The 24,698-nt window shown below is 40.5% G+C and overlaps 1 protein-coding gene and 1 pseudogene across 1 annotated transcript in view; one reads left to right on the forward strand and one right to left on the reverse strand.

Annotated features, from left to right (window-relative positions):
• Positions 1-7,809, reverse strand: part of Atp13a3 (ATPase 13A3) — a 75,234-nt gene extending 67,425 nt beyond the window's left edge. The window contains exons 1-2 of the mRNA XM_076867091.1: positions 7,739-7,809; positions 6,935-6,978 (exon numbers count right to left, since the gene is read on the reverse strand). The gene's annotated coding sequence lies outside the window, so the exon portion shown is untranslated. The remainder of the gene's footprint in view (positions 1-6,934; positions 6,979-7,738) is intronic.
• A 527-nt stretch (positions 7,810-8,336) lies between these two features.
• Positions 8,337-24,698, forward strand: part of LOC143407814 (keratin, type I cytoskeletal 18 pseudogene) — a 29,237-nt pseudogene continuing 12,875 nt past the window's right edge.

Here is a 24,698-nt window from a genome sequence, read left to right on the forward strand (position 1 = left end):
AACTAGGGAGGCTGAGACAAGAGGATTCCAAGTTCAAAGCTAGCCTCAGCAATTTAGAAAGCCTTTAAGCAACTTAGTGAGACCCTGTCTCAAAATAAAATATAAAAAGGGCTGGGGATGTGGCTAAGTGGCTAAATTCCCTGTATTCAGTCCCCAGTACCAAAAAACAAAATAAAATTTAAAAACTTGGTTCTCCCTAAAAAAACATTTTGAGTTTTGAGGTGTGCCATTACTACAGAGTACAAAATAAAGGCAAAGGTGAAAAGAATATCCAACTAAGAGAAAGATAGGAATTCTAACCTCGGATTCCTTACTAACATGGTGGCACCTCTCCAGTTTCCTCTTTTATAAGAAGTGGTTAGTCTAAATTATCAGTATTATTATTTTCTAGTCTTCCCTCTTCATTTCAACGTTCAAGAAAATAAGAAAAACTAAATACAATAGTCAATTAATATAGCTTGCTATTACTTAGGCAGAAATCATCTTTTACCTGACTATCCAACAATATTATATAAGTATTTGTATTTAAAGTTTCTGAGATTCTATAAACATCAGTAAATCTCATAATATGTAATCAAGAAATTCTACTTTATGTAGCTAACTCACTTCTCCTGGAAATTTAGTTTCTTTTCTGACTAGTCTCTGAGTGTCACCTGATCATTTCCAATCAAGATCCACAGAGCTAAGCGTAAGAGACAAAATTCTGATTAACAGATTAATTTGGCAATCTTAAAAGTTTGCTATTTGAGTTAATGTTTTACCATCTTTAATTCTAGCAAAAGTCCCAATATGACCTGTGAGTCTAAGATGTTTACAGATCTAGTGTTGGGGTATTTTTCTTAGAGAACTGCTCTATGATACTCTCCAGCAATCTCAATCCTAATATAACTTCTCTCAGTCTCAGACATTTGATTATTTGGATAGCTCTCTCTTTCCTTCATTCTATTTTTCTCCCTTCTTATTTGGTACCATAAAAATACTTTTTAAACTATTTTAACACTGATAATTTTTTTCCAGATACCATTCATTAATGACATTTTACATTACCTTCCCCCCGCCACTTTGTTTTGTTTTTTTGTTATTGCTGTTGGCACTCTTCCACTGAGCTACAAAATGCTACCTGCCCTTTAAATTTTTATTTCAAGACAGGGTCTTACTATGTTGCCCAGGCTGGCCTTGAACCCCCGGAATCAAATGATCCTCCCTCTTCCAGAGTAGTGAGGATAAAAGATACTCACCACTTTTCCTATGCCACATACAAAAACATTACCTCTATTTTTAATCTTAGTAATGCAAATGATATTAATTCATAACTTACCCTACCACTAGTTATCATTAATTTCAGGACATTCTATCTTACAAAATACCTACTTTTCTCAAAATTAAATAATCTTAGAACCCTTTTTTTCAATAAATCTTAATTGAAATGTGCCCCAATTCTCAACTTCTCTTATTTCTTACTCTCAAAATATGAAAATAAATTCAAGTAAATATCTAAGAATTATTTCCTGGCTTCTTGCACGTTACCTGAACTATCTAGTTAACGCAGGTTAACTAGAATGGTTTTGATGACTACAGATTTGTTCTCTCTATAAACCAGTTAACTTTAACTCATAAAATTCCAAAATCAAAAGGTAAATCCTGTCAGCTACCTCTAGGTTCAGATTTATTCAGATAAGATGGCATAAAGTTGCTCCTTTACAGCAAGAGACACAGTATAACACCCCCAGTGGATATCTGAAGCAGTTGATATTACTAACCATACACACACACACACACACACACACACACTGTGTTTTGCTCTCTAAATATGTGTACACACACACATATACACACACAACTATAATTGTGAGTTATAAATTAGGCACAGTTAAGATTAACAATAAAATATTATAGCAATATATTGTAATAACATTTATGTAAATTTGGTGTCTCCATTTTTCTGTCTCAGAATACCTTATTGTACTTTCACCTTTTCACTTAAAGGAAGCACTTTTTGGCTTCTCTTTTGACATATGTGAATTGCCAACATCACTATTCTAATGCCCTAGGTCCATTACTAAGTAAAATGTGTCACCTGATCATAAGCACTGACATACCATGATAGTCCATCTCAATAGAGATGGCTACTAAGGAACTAATAGGCAGGTAGCATACACAGTGTAGAAATGAAGAATAAAGGCATGATTCACATCCTGGACAAGGATTAGACAGTTCAAGATTTCATCACACTACTCAGAACAGCAGGAAACTTAAAACATGAATTATTTCTGAAAATTTCCATTTAATACTTTCAAACCAATACTCTTCATAAACCATAGTTGACTGAAGAATAATTCAAACTGCAAAAAGTGAAATCACGAACAAGGAAGCAGAGACTACTGTCAGGTTTGTCACCTTCAGAAATGTCAAGACATTAGATTAAATACCCCACTCCACCCCAGTACTTGGGATTGAACTCAGGGGTGCCTTCTACTAAGCTACATTCCCAGCCTCCCCACCCTTTTAAATTTTGAGACAGGGTCCCTCTCAGTTGCTTAAGTTTTGTTAAATTGCTAACGCTGACCTCAAACTTGCAATTCTCCTGCCTCAGCCTTCCAGAGTTGCTGGGATTACAGGCATGTATCCCTAGGCTAGGCTTAGATTATCATCTTTCAGCATACCTCTATAATTAAGAGTTTTAAGAGTGTTCTCTTTAAAATGTCATGGTGGCCCACACCTGTAATCCCAGCAGCTTGGAAGGCTGAGGCAGGAGGATGGAGAGTTCGGAGCCAGCCTCGGCAAACTTAGTGAGGCCCTAAGCAACTCAGTGAGACCTTGTGTCAAAAAAATATATAAAAAAGGGCTGGGGATATGGCTCAGTGGTTGAGCGCCCCTAGGTTCAATCCCTAGTACCAAAAAAAGAAAAAAAAAGAAAAAAAAAAGTGTTCTCTTTAATAATGTTCTCCTTAATAAGTGATAAGCTGCTGCTAACTTCTGTTCCATTTATGGTCCATTTATTTATTTAGTTATTTTAGGTCACCACATATACCAGCAGACAGAACCCATTTTAGATAAATCAAGTTTATCAAGATCATTTTGAAATTCTATTTTTGTCTTCCATGTTTTCAGAAATTACAATCATTTTGTTATCATTCACAAGCATAAAGTTCTTATTTCACCAACACCCAGAGTACTGAGAAAAAATAAATTAAAACAAAGTTCTACAGGGTACTTTCATATCACTGTTCATTTTCACTGTTTGACCGCTGAGTAGGTTATAAGTCTATAGTAACATCATCTAGAATATATCTCATCTAGGATATATCTCCTAGGATTACTATGCATTTTAGGAATAAAGCATGTTCATATTTTAAAGTCTCATATTAACAGTGATCACAAAACCATCATGCCACAGAAGCATATGCTGATTCAATATATGGAATGGAAAGGAGAAAGGAACTACTTACTAAGTGCCAATAATAAATAGTACTCAGAACCTATGTTATGAGCTAATTCTAAAACCTCTCTGAAGTATATTAATATTCTTTGTTAATTAAAAAAGAAAAAAAATCTGAGACATTAAGCAACTAATACACATCTGATGTTTCTTAAGAAATGAAATCTGTGTTAAAAGGTATGAGTATCTGAATTAATATTTTGTTACATTTCTTTCTGTAACATATACAACTGATAACCACTTTAGTTCCATGTGCTTACCATAATCTCACTAGCACTGAATCATTATTTTTGCCTTCATTTTCAGCCATATAAATTTTTCTCAATTGTATTTCTTGATTACATGTATGGCTATATTGAACTTATCATTCATGGGTACTGACTTCTTATAATCATGCTTTTTTATTTTTTATCTAGTTTTTGGTAAGTCATTTTATTTCCTGGCTATTACTCAGGATGTCACTTATTTTCAAATACTTATTGAAAGTCTATCCTATGTCAGGCATTTTGCCAGATGCTAAGGATCATATTGTTGAACAAAAGTTTCAATTCATGCTTTATCAAATTTACATGCCAGTGGAGATAACAGACACTGAACAGATAAGTGGAATGAGAAGAGCAGTTAGCCTTAGTGGTGTATAAAAAGACCCATTAAAATCTAGAAGTTTGGCTAGATTTAATCCCAGCCACTTGGGAGGATGAGGCAGGAGGATCACAAATTAAGAGACCAGTCTCAGCAACTTCGGAAGACTCTGTCTCAAAAAAACATAAACACTCAGGGACTAAGGGTACAATATTGATCAGTGGTACAGCACCCCTAGGATCAATCCCAAGTACTGCATCAAAAAAAGAAAAGAGAAAAATCCAGGTGCCATGATGCACAACTGTAATCCTAATAGCTCAAGAGCCTGAGGTAGGAGGATTGAAAGTTCAAAGTCAGCTTCAGCAATTTAGCAAGGCCCTAAGCAATTCAGTTAGACCTTGTCTTTAAGTAAAAAAAAAAAAAAAAACAAAACTTTTTTTTTTTAAAAAACAAATGTACAGGGGAGCGCACTGAGAATGTGACTCAGTTGTTAAGTGCCTATGGGGTTCAATCCCTCATACATAAAAGTAAAATTTAAAAAAAAAAAAAGAAAAGAAAAAGAAAAAGAAATCTGCAAGTTCAAGAAGGATTTCCCTGAGGAAGAGACTATCATCAAAAAAAGATGAATAAAAATCAGTTAGATAGGAAGAAAGCTGGTAACAACACGTGAAAGAGCATTAAAGAGAAAAATGCCATCTACTGGTTTTAAAAGCTTTTTAGGGTTGTTGTTTTTGCTTTGTTTTGCTGCAGTGTTGGGGATTGAATCCAGGGCCTTACACATGCTAGGTAAATGTTCTACCACTGAGCCACATTCCCAGCCCTATGGTTCATTTTCCTTAATAGATATATTAGAATTCATCTTTAATGTCACTTATTATAAACATCATTTCTCTTTTACATCGTATCTTCACTTGGACTGTCTTCTGCTTTCAAGCAAATTATAATAACTGGCTCTTTTTACGTGAACTTAAAAAAAAAGAAATAAGCAACTTATGGTCTAAGGGATTCAAAGACAGCCAGAATCTAAGTTCTATATTACTGTCTATGTCGTAGAAGTTTTTTTTTCTAGGTTTAATCAAGTTAGCTGTACATAATTGGGTAACAACACTGCTGAGCCTCCGTTTCCTCATCTGGATAATAGGATTTATTAAGTGAGAAAATTCATGTTAAGTGTTTTTTTGTTTTGTTTTTTTTTCAGAACCTATGCACAATAACCTCACTCAATAACTTTAGCACTAGTCAAAGTTAGACTTAAAAAAAATAAGAAATCTAAGTCAGGTCTGATTCATAAGTCCATGCTCTTTCTACTAAAATCTGCTACAGATTATGTGGATAGTTCTTAGCCACATAAGAATCAATACATTAAAAAAAAAATGACAGGAAAGGGACAATATCTAAATCTATTAAGAGCTAACTAAACCAACTTAAGTATTTTAGCTCTAATATCTGAGAAGCAAGATCATATAGCTCATTAGGAAATACTGTTTAGATATTCAGGAATACATAATTTGTTCTAATCACTATTACTATTTTCCTACCCATACAGGAATTTACTCTATTTAAAACCACTTGTAGGGGCTGGGGTTGTGGCTCAGTGGGTAGAGCGCTTGTCTAGCATGGTGAGGCATTGGATTTGATCCTTAGCACCACATATAAATAAATAAAAATAAAAAGCCATCAACAAAAAAAAAAAAAAAAAAAAACTTGTAAATTAAAATTTTAATTACCATAAGTTATCTAAATAAAGCTTACTGGCTGGTCCGGACAAAGAAATCAGTCCTCCTACAACAAAGCACTACATCAACTGAAGTTATTTTCAAAATAAACTATTTAATTTTTTATTATACTACTTAATTGAAGCAATCAAATAGTATCACTTCCTGCCCATTCCCCTGACCAAAAACAGGCAGTACTGTTCTAAGAATGTTTAAAAATCTCACTTAACTATTTAATCCTCTCTCTGCCTGACCTAATGGTATATAATGCCAAAAAAAAAAAAAAAAATTAAAAAGTTACATTCTGACACCTTATCTTTCAACATATTACATGACATATGTGCCACCTCAGGATTACCCCAACAAAACTAGATACAGCCCCTTAACCTTAGAACAGAACCATGAGCCAAAATAAACCTCTTTTCAGAAAAAAAATTATCTTCTACAACAATCATTAATAATAGGTTTACTGTTTCAAAGAACTTCCAGGAACTATGTGCCTTTAAAAAGAGGTTGTTGAAGCTAGGTTTGGTGTCACATGCCTGTAATCCCAGGGACTCTGGAGGCTGAGGCAAAAGAATCACAAGTTCAAGACATACAGAGTGAGACCCTGCTTCAAAATAAGATTTTTAAAAGGGCTAAGGCTGTAGCTTAGTAACAAAGCATTTGAAACATGATGCCCTGGGTTCAGGTGTGGGATTAAACCAATATGGTATACCCACACACATGTATTCTAGCAACTGTAGCCTATTCAGCAAAGCAACATACAAGCCACCAGAACAAAATTAATGCATGTGCCTTAACAAAGAAGCTGAGTTTTAACCAAGGGAGAAAGCACAGCACTTTTAATTATGTACTCCCCCTTCAAAAGAATCACAGAACACCTTAATTTTAGCAAAAAAAAAAACCCTTTTGAAGACAGTGCATTTCTTAAATTTCTTTAAAAAAATTTCTTAATTTTCTTAATTAAAATTTCTTAAATTTCTTAATTCTAACTTCCTGCCTGACAGATCTAAAACAGCCATTACATACTCAAGTATGCTCTACTCATTTAGTTCAGAATCATGTGTAGAGGAACACAGGTTTCCGTTTCTAGGTTTACAACTCCATACCCATTCATTTTGCACTAATATAACCACTAAATATAGCTCTAAGACACTGATGATTAGAAGTGGTTAATTACAAGAATGATTCATACCTCCTATGTCCAGACACCAAGATCCTAGGATGTTTCTGTCAGATCTATGGGAAGAGGAAACAATAAACACCTGTCACCAGAGCTTTCCAAACTGGGAAGCCCCGAACTGAGTAACTGTCAATTCCCAATCCCATTCCCCGACTCTAAAATCACCCCCAGTCCGCCCCCTAAAACCCAGAGGCATGCTTCCACCAGAATCTGACCCTGTGAAGAAAATGGGAAAGAAATGCCACAGAATGGCCAGGAAAGTACTAAAGTAAATGGCTCTGGGTTTTTCTAATCCATACTACCAGAGTAGGAAAAGGAGGCCTTAACAAAGTAGTCGTTTTCCTCTCTGGGCATTAGTTTATACAATGCGGTATAAGGCAAGAGACTCTACTAATCCGCGGGTGAAGACGAACTAGGATTCCTATAGTCAGCACCCGCACAAACCCATCAAGAGCCCTGACAACACTCCATCTTCGACCACGCCATCTCCCGGACTTTCTAGAGGCCCTGGATCACCATCCCGCGCCCCGGCGTCCTCGCACACTTGCCCTCCTCGCAAGCGGCGGGTCCACACCAGGCCATCGCACCCATCACGTGGACCCTTCTTCCTCGCCTCACCTGTCCTAGATTCCGGAGTCTTAGCGCCCCCTCCCCATCACACACACCTTCCCTGACAAGTGATGCCCAATTCCGGCTCGAGGAGGCAGCCCGTAAACTCACCTGGCACCCGCCACCCGGACAATATTATTGGCCTGCTCCAGCCTTCCCCATCGCCACCACCCACCCGGCCCGCTCCCCGCTCGCGGGGACACTCACTCGCCACGCTGCCGCACCGTCTCCTCTGCGGCCTCCCGGCCCGAGCAAACAAGAGGCCGCGGGGGGCCGGGCCGCCGCTGTCGCCGCCGCCACCGCCTCGCCTCAGCCCAGTCCCATCGCTCTCGGCCGGCGCCGGCGGCCGCGGGTCGCTCGGGCTCGAGGCACCGCCGCCGCCGCCGCCGCCGCCGCCGCCGCCGCCGCCGAGCGCTGCGGCTCAGACTGAGGAGAGGGAGGCGCCGCGGCGGAGCCCGGGCCGGGCCGGGCGCAGGGGCGTCCGCGCTGTGCTCCTCGGCGCCCGCGGCGGCGGCGTGCAGGCGGACAGGGCGAGAACAAGGGAGGGCGGCAGGGGAGGCGCGCAGGGGAGGGGGGCGGTCTGCACTCCGAAACGGCCTCCCGCCGCCGGCGACGTAGCGAACCCCCCTCCCCTCGGCCACGGCGCCCCGATCACGCTGCGGGGAGAGCCGGCAGGCAGGCGGGGGAATGCGCGCCGCTAGCTCGGGAATCCCGCGCCGGATGTGAAGTCACGTGATTGCCTCTTCCAGCGCCGTGGGCGGAGGGGCGCGGAGGGGACGTCAGGGGGCGGGGCGGGGGCGGGGCGATGGCTCTACCCCGCCCACCACATCATCTTCGGCCGCAAACCTACCTAGGGGAGTACGGTTTAGAAAAAGGTATTCGCAAAAAGTTGGGTATCGGGTGAGGATGGATAAAGCAGGGCGGCTCCTTCTGGCGGAATGGAGTGGAATTCGCCATCCCGGCCGTGCAGAGGCACCATCACAGGCCAAATCCCCATTTACGAACAGAGAAACTGAGGCCCAGTGACTAGTGCAGACTTGCCCTGAGTCACGGTCCAAGGAGGAAGCTTGAGCTAGAAGTGGTGAAGAGGAAACCAGGTGCTAGCTCTAAATCCAGGTCTCTCATTCCTTTAGGTCTCCTCCTCTCAAATAAACCAACCAAATACTATAATTAGAATTGGATCAGGGCTCTGCGTCCTTGCCTCGGGCAGAACAGGAGGAACACGAGAAATCTCCTGCACCTACCCTCTTCCTCCGCCTCCGAGGGGAAGGAATCTTACGACCACGCTGAATGAAAATTGAATGCTTCCCTCCGCAGAAGATTTCTCTCTTGGTAGGGCCCAGGCCGGATGTTCAAATCGCGGGTTTGGTTTTCGCCGCGGCGAAAGGAGCAGGGAGCGCGCTAAGCCACCTGCTACCTATAGCTCCCGCCATCTTCCTGCCCTGCGTTTATCTAGCCCGCGCCCTTGACGCCTGGTCATCACAGTTCTTATTCCACCTTGTGGCTAACAGAACTCTTAGATGATTGAGCATCTTAGAAGAAGGAACGGCCTGCGTGCAGCCTCTATTTTCCACACTTGGGAACACCTCACCAGGTGCAAGGAGCTTTCAGCCTGAACACTTATTGGGGACTGCCCCCATGGGTCCACAGCTCAGGGTGACATCTCATTTGAGACAATCACTGTGTCCAGTCCATGATGACACCTAATAGAAGGCAAGAAACACAGCTCCCCTTGTCCCCCTCGGTGGGCCTGGAGAATTTTGTGGCACTTTCTCTCAATGGTGGTATAGACTGCCACTGAGCCGAAATGATCCACAGCTGTGTATTACCAACTCCTCAGTTCACAGTTTGTTTCAAACCTCAAGGTGTAGAAATGATTACATGAGATAAGGGGTGTGGAAGTGTTGGGCAAATGGCAAAAAAGAAAGCAGTCTGGGTAGGGTTGGGCCAGAAAAACCTCCTCTGAACCTTCCCCAATTCCTTTAGCTCTAAGTTGTTTCCCCCTCATATCTTTCCCAGTCCTAAAAGCAAAAACTATCACGCCAACCGTCCTTCAGAATACCCTCTCTGATTAAATGCCAAGTGCTTCTCTCCCTTTCATGTGGTCTCCCCTGCTGGCCTCCACTTCCTGGCTTCTCAGCACTTAGCAATCTGACTTCTCCCCTCCCCATTCACATCCTTTTTCATCCTGCTCAAGCAAGAGTAACCCATGGCCTTCAGGTTCTCAAACTTGTCAGGCATTCCTCAGTCCTCTCTGCATCTCTGCTACGTGGGACACCTTGGATGCTCTCACCTTCTGGAATATTTGTACTACCTTCATTTCCCGAAGATTGCATACTCCCAATTGTCACATCTCAATAACGTAAGTCACTGCTTCCTTCAGTGGCATCCTAAGTGCCACCAATTGCAAATCTTAAATGCAGGTCTCTGCTCTAAACCCATAGCTCTTCTCACTCCACTCATTTCTGAGGGCTCAACTCCACCCTCGTGCTTTCAACTACCAAATCAGCAATCTCTAACCCAGACCTCTTCCACAAAATTTAGAATCAAATATCCAACTGCCTGACAAGCAGCTCTATCTAAACTCACAGGGACATCCCAAACATGGTGTGTCCAGAGCAGAACTCATCCTCTTCCTTCATTCCGGCCCCTCCCTCAACTGTTGGCACCAGCATCACACAGTCATCAGACTTAGAAAGTCAGGAATGTGTGAGTCATCCCTGATTAATCATAAAGTCCTATCTATTTCACCTCCTTTATAAGCCTCAAATTCCTTCCTCCCCTTCTCACTGGTAGTCATCATTTCTACGTTGCATGGTTGTAGCAGCTTCCTACGAATTTCTTTCAGGCCAGGGGCAGTGGTGCATGCCTGTAATCTCAGCAACTCCAGAGGCTCAGGCAGGAGGATCACAAGTTGGAGGCTAGCTTCAGCAGCTTAGTGAGGCCCTAAGCAACTTAGTGAAATCCCATCTTAAATAAAAAATAAAAAGGGCCAAGGGTGTAATTCAATATAAAGCAACTCTGGGTTCAATCTCCATACCCCAAATATAAAAAATAAAGAGGACTGGAGATATAATTCAGTGGTAAAGTGCCTTTGGGTTCAATCCCTGGCACACACAAAAAAGAGTCTCCTTTGGAAGAAGTCATCTTCCATCTGGCCTCCAGAGTGAGCTACCTAGGGGTTCCCTGAGTTTCTGAATGCAGTATGTACATCCAACCTGCCCAGCACAAATCTGGCAATGCATTTAGGCTTTTAAAAGACTAGGAAGAGCCAGGAGAGTGGCACATGCCTGTAATCTCAGCTACTCTGGAGGCTTAGAAAGGAATATCTCAAGTTTGAGACAGCCTGGGCAACTCAGCAAGGTCCTGGGTCAAAGTGGGGAGGAGGCAGGGATGTAGCTCAGTGTTAAAGTGCTTACCTAGCATGTGCACAGCCCTGGGTTTAATCCTCAGTACTGCAAATGACAATCAAACAAATAAAACACCATGAAGAGCCCAATTTCAAGGTGTAGCCAAACTTTCCAAAGTGAGGCAATGCATACAAGGACAAGGAAACTAAGAAAAAGAGCAGTTAAGTCTCTGCAGCTTGGCAAGACTCTATCTCAAAAATACAAAATAAGAACCAGGCAACATGGCACACGCCTGTAATCCCAGCAGCTTGGGAGGCTGAGGGAGGAAGATTGAGCGTTCAAAGCCAGCCTCAGCAATGGCAAGGCACTAAGCAATTCAGTGACACCCTGTCTCTAAATAAAACACAAAAAAAAAGGGCTGGGGATGTGGTTTAGTGGTAGAATGCCCCTGAGTTCAAACTCTAGTTCCAAAGGAAAGAAAGAAAGAAAGAAAAGGAAAAGAGCTGTTGAATATTTTAAAGTATCCTGCAGTAGATATTTTGGGTATGGAGTAAAAAGTACCTGGCCACTGACTTTGAAGGAGATACTGAGTCACCAGGAAAGACTTGAGCATATTTATAAGCAAACGAAAAAGGATCAACAAAAAGGGAGTGTGGGGCGGGGGGAGGGGGCGGGGGAGTCCAAAACAGGAAGGGAAGAGGTAGAGAAGTCTTGAAAGTTATGAAAGGTGTACTGATACTCAAACCCATCAGGATTCTGGACCCTGGATGTGAGGGCTATCTGGCTGCGACATCTGTCACCCCATTGATCGCCAGTGTTGATTCCACTGATCTGGCTGGCTAGGCGGGTGTCCTCTTCCTCCCTCACCGCTCCACACCTGCGTCCCTCCGGAAGCTGCTCGCTCAGTGGAAGAGGACGACCTTCCCCGATAGAGGAGGACCGTTCTTCAGTCAAGGGTATACCAGTAGCTGCGCTCCCCTGCGAGAACCTCCAAACAACCTCTCAAGGATTCTGAACCCTGCACCCTGATCATGCTGGGCACAACCCTTCTGTCTTCTGATGCTACTCTTTAAGACCTAGCCCAGGCTGAGTGAGATGGTATGTGCCTATTGTCCCAGCTATTGGAAAGATTGAAACAGGAGGACCCCTTGACCCAGGAGCTGAAGACCAGACTGGACAACATAAAGAGATTCATCTAATAACTACAATCCCGAATAGGTAACAGTCCTACTGGTAAGGATAGAAGTTTTGAGGATGAAGAAATACTTTTTGTGTAAAGTCAGACACAAAAAGTATTTCTCCATCCTCAAAACTTTTATCCTTATTTAGCCCTTCACCCCCATCTCTTTACCTCTTATTTCACTAGGAAAATGCTAACCCTCCCACAAATTTACACATCATTCCACATCAGCATCCAATGTCCTCTCTTCTTGCTCTTGAGGAGCAAAGCTCCCTCCTGCAGAGTTGACCCTCCACAAGTACACTACTTGGCCTCCCAGTGATTACCACCATGGCCAACTCCAGTGGACACTTTGTGGACCTTGGTTTTCTATCCTTCTGGAAAAAAATAAATTTTTTTTTTTTTTTTTTTTTTGGTAGCAGGGATTGAACCCAGGGGCACTTTACCACTGAGCCACATCCCCAGCCCTTTTTTATATTTTATTTAGAGACAGAGTCTCACTGAGATGCTAAATGTCTCACTAATCTGCTGAAGCTGGCTTTGAAGCAACCTTTCTGCCTCAGCCTCCTGAGTTGCTGGGATTACAGGCATGTGCCACCGCACCCAGCTATATTCCCTTCTTGAAACACTTTTTCTTCCATTTGATGATGGACTCTTTTTTGTAATTCTTCCCTCTTCTCTTTCTTTGTCCACCCCTCAACCTGTTGTGGATGCTTCTTCTATCCTGCCTCTAAAAGTTGCTATTGCCCAGAGCTTGATCCAACATCCATTCTTCTCTCTTCAGAAGTTTTTGGTTTTTTTGCTGGAGATGGAACCCTGACTCTGGCACATGCTAAGAATGCATTTTGCCACTGAAATACACCATAACCCTGTTTTTTTTTGGTTTTTTGTTTGTTTGTTTGTTTGTTTGTTTTTGTTTTGTTTTGTTAGCAGGGATTGAATCCAGGGGCCCTTAACCACTGAGCCACATCCTCAGCTCTCTTTATTTTTTTATTTTGAGACAGGATCTTCCTAAGTTGCTTAGGGCGTCACTAAGTTGCTGAGGCTGGCTTCAAACTTGTGATCCTTCTTCCTCAGCCTCCTGAACCACTGGGATTATAGGCAGGTGCCCCTTCACCCAGTCTGCTTTATGTTTTATTTTTTAATTTGACATCTACAGGCTTTTTTTAAGTTGTGGATGGGTAGCAGGGGGTTTATAAATTCCTTAAACTTGAAAGTAAATATTTTAAAAAGGAAGAGTAGGAGCTTTTGCCCCCTTCTCAAAGATATCTGGGAGGGCTGGAGATGTAGTTCAGTGGTAGAGTACTTGCCAGGAATGCATGAGGCCCTGAGTTCTGTCCCTCACACCAGACATACACACACACACACACACACACACACACACACACACACACATGCACACACAGAGTATCAAGGGCCCCCCAAAAAGATAAGATTCATATGTTCTTCCCCAAGTGACATCACAGTTATAGCTATCATCTGCCCGAACATTAGGAACTGAACTAAGTTGCTTCAGGCCCAGGCCATCTTTTCAGATTCCCTGGGTCATACATGCCTACCATTTCCACAGGGGATCTCATAGCATCTCTTAAAGTCACTTATGCCAAAATCACCTCTTCCCTTCTTCCCCAACCAGCTCCTCTTCCAGGCTTCCTGACCTTAGCAAGGATATTTTCAGCCATCCAACTGGTCAGTACTCAAACCCGAAACCTGGGAGGCATTCTTTTTTTTTTTTTTTTAAGATTACTTAAAGGTTACTTTATTTTTTTAATTTTTACATATCGATAGGGTACAGTACAATAATTCAATATATGTATAATGTCTTCTCAGATACCTACCATGTCACTGTGCTGGCAAACTTTGGACTCTTTTGGTTATTTTGAAATATATCATAAATTGTTATAGACTATAGCCAACCTACTGTGCCACAGAACACTAGAACTAATTCCCCAAATAACCTTATTTTGGTACTTCTTATCTAATCCTCTTTCTTCCTTCCCTTCCTAGTTTCTAGTGACCCTATTTTAATTTCCTCTTCTATGAGATTGACTTTTTAGTTTCTATAAATAAGAATATACAGTATTTGTCTTCCTGTGCCTGGCTTATTTCACTTAAAATGATGGCCTTTTGTTCCATTCATGTTGCTACAAATGATAGGATTTCATCCTTTTTATGGTTGAATAATATTCTATTATATACCCCATTATCTTTATCCTTTTCTCCATTGATGGACACATTGACTGATTCCATGTATTGGCTATTGTGAATTGTGCTGCAATAACATGGGAGTGCAGGTGTCTCTTTTACATGATTCTACTTCCTTCAGAAGTCATTCTTCATATCTTCCTCTCCTTCGTCACCCACATCCAATTCAATACCAAGTCCATTTCAAATCCTTACACATCTTTTCATCTCCATTACCTCCAAAATAATGCAAGCCACGTCCATAACATCTGGGACTATACTGCATTTACCCCAAGTGATTCCCCTACCTTTGTCCCTTCCATCCATTCTCACAAAGCAGCCAGAGTATTGCTGTGCATGACTTGCAGCATAGCTCCTGATGGCAGCTTTCAATCACTTCCCACTTCACTGAGAATAAAATGTGAACTTCTTTGGCCTAAAGGCCCAGTGTAGGATGCGGCCTGCCTGCCACTCCCCTTTTCTGGAACTCCTCTACCTCACCATCCTCTCAGGGCAGATCCCCTCCCCACCTTACCTCATCCCAACCACAAGGCTTTCTTTCAGTTCCTCCAACACAGTAAGCTGTCCCCTGCCTCAAAGTTTTTGCACAACCTGTTCTTTCTCTTCCTTCCCTTTTCTCCTGGCCTGGCTAGCTCTTATAAACTCAGCTCTTGACTCCAATACATAAGCATAAGTTCTTGAAAAAGGCCTTGCCTGGCCACTCATTTTCCCTTTATTTTCTTATGACTTCCTTTTTTCTTTATAACCATTATCACAATTTGAGTTATCTATGTGCTTATGTATATACTCTTTTAAAACCTGTGTCTCTCAAGCTGGGCACAGTGTCCTGCACCTGTAATCCTAGAGACTAGGGAGGCTGAGGCAGGAGGATCTCAAGTTCAAAGCCAGCCTCAGCAACTTAGTGAAACCTTAAGCAACTCAGTGAGACTCTGTCTCTAAGTAAAGGGGTGGGGGCAGTCTGGTGATGTGGCTCATTGGTTAAGTGCCCTTTATTTATAGTGTTTGAATAAAAAAACAAAAAAAACAAAAACCTATCTCTCTCATGATACTGGAAACTCTGAAGATGGGAACCAATTGCAGCTCTAGCATTTTTCTAGAAGGGCTTAAGATTGTGTTTTCATGTAGGATTGAAAAAGTATCAGTTGTCCACCAGGCATGGCAATACACACCTGTAATCCCAGCAGCTGGAAGATCACAAGTTTGAGGTCAACTTTGGCAATTTAGTGAGACTCTGTCTCAAAATAAAAATAAATACAGCAAGGGATGTAACTCAGTGGTAGAGTGCTTGCCTAGCATGTATGAAGTTCTGGGTTTAATTCCCAATACCTCAAGGAAAAGAAAAATATATTGGTTTTTGTATATGAGAGAAGGACTTTTGGAATTATGGGAAAGGCACATAAAACTTCCCCCCTTCCCAAATCATTTCTTGGTGATGCTACTAAAAAAGACTAAGTCAGTCAGTGTGGCTTACTGCTGTATGCCCAGCACTAGATAAAGCAATGTTTGTTGTATGATATGAACTAGCACCTAAGTGAGTGAATTTGTAATCTCAAGCATCATCTCCTCCAAATGCCCTCCCTGACTCCTAGGTTAAGATTAAGAAGCACTTCTCTAATATCTTTTTTGTCCCATTTCCAGCCTTGCATAGCTTATTCTTTTTTGTTGTTTGTTTTGTTTCTAAGGCTCTAGATACTTTCACATTTTATCTCATTTAATCTTTATGACAATCCAAAGAAATAGATACTATTATTATCTCTGTTTATGGAAAAAAAAAACTGAAGAAAGCTTAAAATCCCATTTGATAGAATAGGAAGATAGGCTAAATAACCCATTCCAGGTCACAGAGCTAGTGAACAGCATAGCCAGGATTTAAACCCAAGCAACTCATATCTAGAGCCAAACTGTTGACTATCATGACCAAATGAAGTCATAATAATCATCCTCTGGCATCCAAATTCTTTGAATTGTTTAAGTACCCAGACTCTAACTTCCTCCTGAACAAGAACTTTCCTCACCCACCTCTGGACCTCCACCCCTTCAGAAAACTCAGTGCATCACACTCAACACTAAGTCTGCCAAGTTAGTGAGTAACAAATTGTCTTTGAGCTTCACTTCCAACACGGCAGACAAGTGATAGAATGATTCTCATTTAATAAAGAAGAAAATTGAGTTTTACAAGAGGAACTGATTTTTCCCAAGTCCTCTGAGTCTTTTGTATTCCACCTGCTGCTTCCACAAATACTCAGAAGACACACATTTAGATGAGGAAGACTTCACCTTAAGAAGGGAGAAAAACAAGCCAGGCACAGTGCCAGCTACTCCGGAGATTGAGGTAAGAGGACACAAGTTAGATGCCAGCCTTGCAATTTAGTGAGACTCTGCCTCAAAATACAAAAAAAAAAAAAAAAAAAAATGGCTAAGGGATGTAGCTCAGTGGTAGTGCATCCCTGGGTTTAACCCCTAGTACTGCAAAAGAAAACAACCACAGCATTCACTGCTTTTCCTAGAAAAGAAGTGGCCATTAAAATTACTTTGAGGGCTGGGAACGCAACTCAGTGATAGAGCGTTTGCCTAGCATGCACAAAGCTCTGGGTTTGATTCAAACACTATTAAAAAAAAAAAGTACTTTGATTATGATGTTTGTCCAACAAACTCTGTCTCTCTTTTAGTGCCTCCCAAGCCATTCTGTGCCTATTTAGCTTGAACTCCACAGGTCATTATTTGAGCATATCTGTGAGTGTGTTTGTGTGCATGTGCATATGTATGAGTGAGTGTGTGTGTGTGTTGGAACAGGTTACAGGGCTAAAAGTCAGATGTCTAGAACTCGGAATCCACTGGCACATTTCTGTGGCTAAACAAAGCATTTTTTGTTTGTTTGTTTGCCTCCGACATGAAGCAAAACCCATGGGCCTGATCTGCATCTGAGGCCATTATGTCGTAGGGCCTGGTGGGTCACATGCCACTGAATATTATTTATGAACTTGTTATTTTAGGATGTAGTGCCCTGCTGGAGGAGTGCAACACTGTTCACAACTGTATACTGGAAAACTGGCTCTCCAATAGATAAAAAGCCCTGATTCATAGCACCTGCCAATTTCATGATGTAAATAGTCCCACCACAATTTCAAGCCACCAACAGTTTGAATAGTGGTTCATACATTCCCTGAAAATTGAGTGATCAGCTCCAGTGAGCACATACAATCTGCTCCAGCACACTGCTGCTCATAGAAACTCTTCTTCGTGTGCATGGGGACAAGAGAAATACAAGCAGTTCTTTAAATTATGTTTTTTGGATCCAATGCCTGACACTTCAGCTGTTATAGAGAATGTCCTTGTGTTTCAATGTAGTGATTTGACTTCTGATAAGAAAAGAGCAGTTGTGCTAAAAATGGGGAAACTGAGTCCAAGTCTTCTACTTCTTTTTTTCCCAGGTATTTATTTCTTAATTTAGTCAGAATAGTATCATGCAGTTCGTAGGATGTTTAATTACCTATTACAGTATTTAGTATCTGTTAGGCATTCAGTACTTACACAAATGTAACTCATTTTTTATCAACACTGTGGGATGAGTACTATTATCAGTTTACAGGTGAAAAGACTAAAATCACAGAAAAGATAACCAAGTTCACACAGTTAGCAAGTAAATAGAGTCAGGATTTGAACCTGGCTCTAGAGCCCATGTTAAAAACCTCTGTGGCCCCAAGTCAAAGCTAGGTGCATTTTATTGTTTTCTGGTGCTGTGAATCAATTCTGGACCTCACACATGCCTGGTTAGTACTTGGCATACCACTGAGGCACCTCACAAATGCACTAGTTTTCTAAACCGAGTTCTACTGGAACACAGCCTGGCTCGTGCATTTACATATTGCCAATGTTACAATGGCAGAGTTGAGTAGTCACAACAGGACAAATAGCCCAGATAGTCAAAACATTTACTGTCTGGCCCCTTACAGAGAAAGTTCACTCTCCTCTGTTCTATGGCAGCCTAACTTTGTACAGGGGGAGACATTGATTATTATTTGGAGCTTCATAGTCCCCAGGATAAAGCTGGTTTGGAAATTGTGTTGCTGATCAATAAGACAAGTAAAAAATGTTAAGATTGTGACTATGCCCTAACTTTTGTACTATGACAATTCTGTCCGTGACATTCCTGAGCATAAGGTATGGACTTTAGTACAATGATCCATAAAAATGTTTATCAATAGAAACATGTCAGACTTCTCATAGGATCCCAACATCTCCCTGTTAGAGTTAATTCAAAGATTGTTCATCCCAATCTTGACTCTGCTCTTAGAATCACTACACTGAGTTTCATTTCTTTTCTTTGGTACCCCAGGATTAAACCCAGAAGTGTTAACCACTGAGCCATATCTCCAGCCCTTTTTATTTTTTGTTTAGAGAAAGGGTTTCACTAAGTTGCTTAGGACCTCACTCAATTGCTGAGGCTGACTTTGAACTTGCAATCCTCCTGCCTCAGCCTCCTGAGTTGCTAGGATTACAGGCATGCACCATTGCGCCTGGCACTACACTGGGTTTCTAAAGTTAATGCTTCATGATCATCCCTTGAGTCCTACAAGATGATTCCCCTATAGGGAGATGGGCTTCTTGCACAACAGAGCACAGGCAGCTCTTCATGGGGCTGAGACATCAGGCTCATATCTGCACCCCTGTTCTTCTATCTATGAGGCAGATTCTTCAAGGGTCTGTTTCAGATGCCAAGCAGAGAAGCAACTCAAAACCTGTCATTCACTGGCCTCCTGAATAGTCGTTAAAAACTTCCCCTGACCTTTGTAGCTACTTCCTGTGAGCCGCTCAGGGACTGCCAGTCACTCGTGACCTATTTTCAGAGCTGGCAGCTTTGACTTCTAGAGCAAATGCAGAGCAAGCCCAGGCTACAGGTGGTCTACTGAGTTTCTTTGGGCTCCTGGCACACAAACAGAATTGCTCAGTGAAAGGATGGTAGGTCAGACTGGCACCTGATTGCCACACTGAGGTAGGTAGATAGTCTCCCTCACTAGAAACCATGAGTCAGTATCTCAAGAGAGCCAGGAGCTGTTATCTACTGTTTGCTAAAAAGACTGTTGCTTCCTTATGATCATAAAAACAAAGAGCCATTAGCTCTTCTTCAGTTTTTTTTTTTTTTTTTCTGAAAGCAAAGATGCCTTATTAGAATTGGTAAATTAAGGCAACACTGATGGCCAGGTGCAGTGTGGGAGTGCAAAAGTGAATTTCAAAAGTGAGTCAATCCAAAACACGCCTCCACCTGTAACTTAATCCAGTCTAGGAAGCAGAGTCCAAACAGCTCGAGGTTCTGCAAATGGCACAACAGCTGCCGCCACAAAATGAAAGTGAACATGGCTTTAGGGTGGAGAAAACCAAAAACATCTTGCTATTTCCACATGCTCATTGTCACTATGCTCCCTGAATACACTTACATGGCTCCTATTACCAGCAAAGATGATTGAAGTTAAACCTCTTTGGATGTTACTAAAATTCTTTGTATAATTTAGGTAAATGTGATTTCTTTAGGGTACCTTTAAATAAAATTATAACCTTAATTTCAGTTTTCAAATACAGATGTTTCTTGACCTAAGTGATGTCTCCATAAATCCATTGTTAATTGAAAATATCATAAGTTGAAAATGCATTTAATGCACCTAACATGCTGAAACAATAGCTTAGCAATAGTAACCTAGAGCAATGGTTGTTTCCATTGTGATCACCCGGCTGTCTGGGAGCTGTGGTTCACTGCCTCTGCCCAGCTTCATGAAAGAATGTCATACTGCATACTGCTAGCCCAGGAAAATCCATATTCAAAATTCAGAAAATTAAATTTTCTGCTGAATGTATATCATTTTTTTTGCACTGTTTTAAAAATCACATCAAATCATCTTAGGTCAAGGCTGTCTGTATACCTGCATTTTAAAAGGACTCAAGACCCTAAGATTATTCCTTCAAGAGATGCCGAATAGCTTTTTGGGGTTTCCAAAGTACCATACTAGCTGGGCACAGTGGCGAATGCCTGTAATCCCAGCGGCTCTGGAGGCTGGGACAGAAGAATCGCAAGTTCAAAGTCAACCTCAGCAAAAGCGAGGTGTCTCTAAATAAATAGGGCTGGGGATGTGGCTCAGTGGTTGAGTGCCCCTGAGTTCAATCCCTGGTACAAAAAAAAAAAAAAAAAAAAAAAAAGGAAGGAAAAAAAAAAGTACCAGACTATTTGTATATGTGGTCAGTACACATTACTGTTGACATGTAACCTCCATGAAGGCAAAAGCTTTGTTTGGCCACTTCTATACCCCAGCAACTAGGACAGTAACCAGCAGGTAGTGACCACTAAAAAAGATTGAATAGGTTAGCCATATCCTTAATAAATGTCAAAGAAGGAGGTTTTAAAATTTTAACTTTCTAGTTAATGTAGTCCTCCTTTTAAGAGTAAGCAGAATTGGTCTGGGCTAAATTTTAAGAGATTTACTGCAAGGAATTGGTCTGCAAGATTATGGGGGCTGGCTTGGCAACTCTGAAATTTGTAGGACAAGTTCCAACGAAAAGCAGACTGAAATTTCTTCTTCTTCTTCTTCTCCTTCTTTTTTCTTTTTCCCCCCTTTGGTAATGGGGATTGACCCCAAAGGTCCTTAACCAATGAGCTGCATCCCCAGCTCTTTTTTATATTTTATTCAGAGACAGGGTCTTGCTGAATTGTTTAGGGCCCCGCTAAGTTGCTGAGCCTGGCTTTGAACTTGGCGATCCTCCTGCCTCAGCCTCCTGAGCCACTGAGATTACAGGAGTATGCCACTGTACTTAGCTGCAATTTCTTCTTCAAGGAATCCTGGACTCTGCTCCTAAGCCCTTTCAAATGATTCAATCAGGCCCATCCAGGTTATCTAGCATAATCTCCCCTATTTAAAAAAGGATATTATATAATTGAATCACATATACAAAATGCTTTCATAGCAAAACCTAGTTTAGTGTTTGATTGAATAACTAAGGACATAACCTAGTGAAGTTGAGATATAAAAAATAACCAAACCATCAAGTTCCTCAAAAACCTATCCTAGAGCTTCAGAAATAAATACTTCCATATAAAATTTTTCCTTTTCCTTAGACAATGGTTAGTAGAAAATATTGTTTTGTGTGTCAAATGTTCTTAGAATGTTCACATGCTCCACCCCAAGTATCTCAATGATACAAAACAATCCCAATAATAACATAACCTGGGTACATAGGAAAGGATTATCATTTCCCCCATCACAGATAAAGAAACCCAAATATGAAAGCTTGTCCAAGGTCACAGCTGGGTAAAGTGAGGGAGCAGGGTGGCATTCCAAAGCCATTTCTTCTAACTACTACCCAATACAGAAACTGAAACAGAAAATGTTGGTGATTTCAACATCATTTATAAAGGGAAAAAAAGGAAGGGAGGAATCTAAAGTTCCAAAGCTATTCAGCAAAATTAGAATGGGATAGATAATAATATAGCCACATCATGGGATATTGTACAAAGTTTTACTAATATATGTATAAAGGAAGGGAATAATATATAATTATAAAGATTAATACTATAAATAATTATATGACAACAAATTAGATAACTCAATAAAATAAGTACCTTACTAGAAAGACAAACTATAAAAACTGACGAAAATACAGCTGGGCATGGTAGTGCATGCCTGTAATCCCAGCTACTTGGAAGGTTGAGACTGGTAATGGCAAGTTGGAGCTCACCCAGGACAATAAAATGAGATTCTATTTAATAAAAAAAAAAAAAGGAGGAGGAGGAAGAAGAAGAAGGAAAAGAAAATTTTAAACAGATTTATAAAAAGAATCAATTTAGTTATCAAAATTTTCCAAAGAGAAATCCTTGCCAAATGACTTCCCTGATCAATTGTACAAACTTTACGAAGAATTAATACCAATTCTTTACAAATTTTTTCCTCAAAATAGGAGCCTGAATACTTCTCAACTTATTTCCTTGAAGCAGTATTAACCTGATACCAAAATCATACAAAAACACCCCAAGAATATAGAACTAGCTAGTCATTGTGATGCATGCCTGTAATCCTGGAAACTCAGGAAGCTGAGGCAAGAGGGTCACGATTTCAACACTCAGCCATTTAGCAAGAGCCTGTCTCAAAATAAAAAGTGAAAATGGCTGGGGATGTAGGTCAGTGGAAGAGTGCTCCTGAAATCAATCCCCAGTACCACTGTGGTGGGAAAAAAAACAATGAAAGACCAGCATTTTTGAGGCACTGAGTTCAATTTTTAGCATATAAAAATTAATTACTTAATACAGAGAATTTGAATGTATATTTCTCTCAATAAAATATACCAATAGACAAAAAGCACATGAAAAGCCAAGAGTGGTGGTGCACACCTGTGATCCTCCTGCCTCAGCCTCCTGCGCTGCATGCTGGGAAAGCACTCTACCACTGAGCAACATTAGCCCTGTCCATTTCTAAATTGAATAATTTTCTTTTTATTGTCCAAAAAAATAAGGAATTCTTACAGCTCAACAATAAAAAGAGTACTTACATAGAATGTATGAGCCCCTGGGTTTGATACCCAGAATTACAAATGAAAAGGAGGGAGGGAGGGAGGGAGGGAAGGAAGGAAGGAAGGAAGGAAGGAAGGAAGGAAGGAAGGAAGGAAGGAAGGGAGGGAGGGAGGGAAAAAAAGACAGAACAGGTTGACAAGGGTGGGGAAAACTGGAATCCTTGTACTTTACTATTAGAATTATAAATTGTGCAGCCACTTTGGAAAAATCTAGCAATTACAAAAATGCTAGCTGGAATAACCCTACAGCCGAGTAATTCCACTTCAAGGTATTTATATTCAAGGAAATTGAAGCCCGTGTGGTGGTGCATGCCTGTAATCCCTGTAGCTCAGGAGGCTGAGACGGGAGAATTGTGATTTCAAAGTTAGCCTCAGCAATTTAGTGAAACTGTAAGCAACTTAACAAGACCCTTTCTCAAAAGAAAAAATAAAAAGTGCTGGGGATGTGGCTCAGTGGTTAAGCATCCCTAGATTCGATCTTTTGTACCAAAAAAATTAATTAAAACCTAGGTCTACACAAAAATCTGTACATGAATGGTCATTCTGGGCACTATTCATAATAACCAAAAAGTGGGAAAACTTCAAATGTCCATCAACTGAAGACTAAATAAACAAAATATGGAAAATTCACACAATGAAATATTATTTGGTAATAAAAAGAATGAGGTACGGGTACATATTACAACATAGACATATGCTGAAAATATGCTAAGTAAAATAAGTCAGTCACAATAAAGATCATATCTTGTTTGATTCCAAATATATGAAATGTCCAGAATAGATAAATCCAGAGGCAGAAAGTAGATTAATGCTTGCCAGGGACCTGAAGGGGGTTGAGATAGGGATTGCCTGCTAATGGATTCAGGGTTTCTTTTGGGGTGATGAAAATATTCTGAAACTAGATAGTGATTATGGTTTAACTATTCTGAAGATATTATAAATTCACTGACTTTGTATATGCCAAAAGGGGAATTTTATGGTAGGTGAATATTTCAATAATACTGTTATTTGAAAAACAGTATATTTACAGAGGGTTTAAAGTAACAATAATAAAGGCTCCCAGCCATGGGTCTGTTGTGATTTTGCTTAAATCTTATGTCCACCTGGGTAATATCATTCAATTATTTGCTCAAATGAGACTATCTGAAGTCTCTATATGCAATCATGTTAATACAATGCCTCACAGAATCACCTTAACAGAGCTTCATCTTAATATTTTCCCTATAATTTTTATCAAAGTTGCTAAAATAAATAGCCATGAGGAACTTCCTTCTGCATTTTTGCACAAATATTGATGACATCGTCCACACTATCACTCATTGTCTTCATGAAAACTTTGTTACAATTTATCTTAGGAAAAGCAATGCACATTCTGAATCATCTTTTCTAATAATCAAACTATACACTTGATTCTGGTGTTTTTTGAGCCTTGGAGGAAACTGAGTCGAACCATAGCAATTCTGTGGGTTGAAATGATTAACATATTTGTACCTCCATTTTTTTCTTTCTGTCTTTCTACTTCTATTCATATTTTACAATTTTATTGCATGGATTTTGGGTGTAAATCACCTCAAATTTTAATATTTGAGTTTATTTGAGGCACTGGTCTAGAATTCTGGTCTAAGAGTCAATATTTAATTGTTTTTTTATGATCATAAATCTTTGCTTAGTTACATATTATATTCCCTCTTTATTTTGAGATCACAGTAATCTTTACAACAAAATTTGATCTTTTAAACACAATACTAAATGAGCTCAAGTCTAGCCTATTTTGGAGCCATTTTAACATGGAGTAAGGGGAGAAACAGAGTCTTACCTCAGGTAAGGCAGAGCTCTTCCCAAATAACACAATACAACATTACATCCAAAACATGAATCAAAC

Source organism: Callospermophilus lateralis, chromosome 10 (genome assembly GCF_048772815.1).
Source record: "Callospermophilus lateralis isolate mCalLat2 chromosome 10, mCalLat2.hap1, whole genome shotgun sequence".
Classification (NCBI taxonomy): domain Eukaryota; kingdom Metazoa; phylum Chordata; class Mammalia; order Rodentia; family Sciuridae; genus Callospermophilus; species Callospermophilus lateralis.